This window comes from Triticum dicoccoides, chromosome 6B (genome assembly GCF_002162155.2).
Source record: "Triticum dicoccoides isolate Atlit2015 ecotype Zavitan chromosome 6B, WEW_v2.0, whole genome shotgun sequence".
NCBI classification, from domain to species: Eukaryota; Viridiplantae; Streptophyta; class Magnoliopsida; order Poales; family Poaceae; genus Triticum; species Triticum dicoccoides.
Genome location: NC_041391.1, coordinates 522,016,834 through 522,019,736, shown reverse-complemented (window position 1 = coordinate 522,019,736; position 2,903 = coordinate 522,016,834). Strand labels below are relative to the sequence as shown.

General features: G+C 42.8%; 1 non-coding gene across 1 annotated transcript; it reads right to left on the bottom strand.

The window, feature by feature from the left end:
• Positions 1 to 2,445: 2,445 nt before the first annotated feature.
• LOC119326936 lies at positions 2,446 to 2,537 on the bottom strand. The gene has a single exon (XR_005158279.1). It is a non-coding gene; the product is annotated as a small nucleolar RNA SNORD96 family (small nucleolar RNA).
• Positions 2,538 to 2,903: the final 366 nt, after the last annotated feature.

Genomic DNA, 2,903 nt, shown 5'->3' with positions numbered 1-2,903 from the left:
GGCCTTAAGAATAGGTAATTACCTTCATGTACTTGTCCTTACTCAGATACTTAACACGGCACTTCTTCTTCTGCCTCCTGATGTTAGTCGAGGCGTAGTAATCTCGGACAGCCTACACCCGAGCCTCGTGTCGTGTGTTCTGAAGTAGGCGCTTGCACTCGGCTTCGAGAACCATAGCCGCGTCGGCCTCATGTTCCTCAAGACATCTGTAGAAGGTCTGCAATCAAACAAGACAACATTGATCATTAGTACAATCACTAGGTACTGTTGATTTTTAATTCTGTAAAGGAGAAATTACCCAAAACTGACGTCTCACAATGTCGGCCACCGTCTCGCACACGACACCGTCGACCATCTCCCCCGGCGGGGCCGGAGCAGCCTCGTACAGCTCCCAGGTCAATGATAGCTGTGGAAGCTCACCCTCATCGGGCAACGTGACCCACCCCGAGAAGTGGTGCCGGCAAAGAGTACCAAGGACCTGGTTGGGCCTGCGGACACCATCTGCGTGTATCCAACCCCTGCAGTATGACAAGGCCAACACATTATATATTAATTTGAACAAACATGAAATTAAAAGGTTAAAAAAGAGTAAATGCACTTATTTCTCCCCGTTAGGCTGAATCAACCACCACTGGGCGCGGGCCGCCGGCACGGATGGTAGCTTAGTACCACCATGCTGGTAGACCTTCTTGCCCTCCTCAACCAGCTCGCCCTCGCTGTAGCTATCCTCAGATAAGGTCTACTCAACACCATCAGCATGGCCACTAGTCTCCGGAGTCACGTGGGACGAAGACTCTGGGACTCGAGTCTCCTGGGAGGAAGACTCTGGGACCCGAGTCTCCTGGGAGGAAGACACTAGGACCCGAGGCTCAGCGACCAGAGGCTCGGCGACCCGAGGCTCGGTGATCAGCGGCTCGTCGACCAGAGGCTCGTGGACCAGAGTCCGACACGGGTCCAGGTCAGACGGGTCCACCTAAGACTGAGCACTCCGGTGGTCCAGAGAATCAGCGGGGGGTGGCAGTGAGGAAGGCAGATCAACCTTCCTACCTCTCCCAGCGCCTCGTCCACCTCTACCTGCACCCCTCTTCTTCCTCCGACCTCCGCTCCCGGTCGAAGAAGAAGCACCCGCCGAAGGTGCTGGGGGTGTCTGCATGCTGTCTATGAGCGCTCTCCGAAGGTTCTAGGGTGCAATAACAACACCCCTCCCACGCGCCCAGGAAGGAGACTCGGAGCGCTCTCGACCCAAGCCCACCGTCTGTCAACACCTGCAATGACAAAGAGTAAACGAAATTAGTACAACATAAACATAATAAAAAATTTGGTGGGTGAGAACAACACCTAAAAAAATTAACTAATTAACTAACTAACTAACTAAGTAATTAACCTAAAAAATAACTAGCTAACTAATTAAACCCTTTTTCTTAAGGCCATAAATGGTCTTTAATAGGTTAAAATTATTTTAGTGTTTCCAAAATATTTGAAACAATTTAGGGAAGCTCATTGGTCAAATAAATAATACATCAAAAACCCTTTATGCAAAATTCTACCTTTCTTAGTTGCTACATGTCCATGCCCATTGTCAAATAATTCTAGAAACCATTAGCCAACTAATTGATAAATGATGATTAAACCTGCCTTTTCTTTTTATTTTCTGATTTTCAAGAAACAAAAGAAAAGGGATGCATATGCATCCTAATCCTAATCATTTACATGGTTGTTTTCTAGGAGTAGTAGTAAAACTAAAACTAGAACTGATTAACAGAACTAAACTAACTAACCTACAAACTAATTAACCTAACTAACCTAGAAACTAACCTAACTAACCTAGTCTAAAGATCAAAGCAAAAGTGTCCAGATAACAACAAAGATATGCTTGTACTCTCTTCATAGAGAAATATTTTAAACCAAAAATTAACAACAAATATCAAAGCAAATAAACAATTTATGAACATTTGTGTCTAGATAACAGAAATATCACCAAAAAAACACAAACATAAAAAAAGTTGGATATGTTGTCGGACAGATCACTCAGAGTGATAATATAGATCTCATCAATGTATGAATCAGGCCACTACTTTTTAACATCACAAGTCATCACCGGGACCATAGACAACAATCTCCAATTAGGAAAGAAAAATCAACCAGAAACGTTACACAGATTCATGAGTTCAAATAAGAATATTTAAAGAGTTTCATAACAAATGCTTGAGCCATCAGACAATGCTTTCTAGGCAAATAGGATTAGCTTATGATCAAACAAGTAGCAGTAAGCAACTCAAGATCCACCAAAAGGATAGCCCATTTGAAAAATTCTAGCCCGATTAACATTTCGCCATAAAATTCAGTCTCCAAAATTACGGCATAGCCAATGTGGACATCAAAATTATAGATTTTCACAGAATAAGTTCAGAAGTACTCAGAAATATTACGCTAAGATGTTCAATTTGTCCTCAGAATTGCAGAATGACAGCATGGGCGCACAGCGACCAATCAGTCGCTAAAGATGGTATGATTAATAGGTTTTTCATCACCGGACAAACAGAAACACAAACTCAAACAAATAAGTCAACAAAACAAAACTTAAATTACTAAAGAAAACTAAATCTGACAAAAGAAGACATGAGAGGAATGACACTAACCTAACTAACAGTACTAACTAACCTAATTAGTAGTACTAACCTAGAAAATCAAACTAACCTAGAAAATCAAACTAACCTAGAAAATCAAACTAACCTAACTAACAGTACTAACTAACCTAATTAGTAGCAGTAAAAAAAGAAACTAACAGTACTAACTAACCTAATTACTAGCAGTAGAAAAAAGAAAAAAACAGGGGGGTGGGGCTCACCAGAGTGGGTCGATGGGGCACCGGGGCGGCAGGGTGTCGGGCCGGCTAGGGCTTC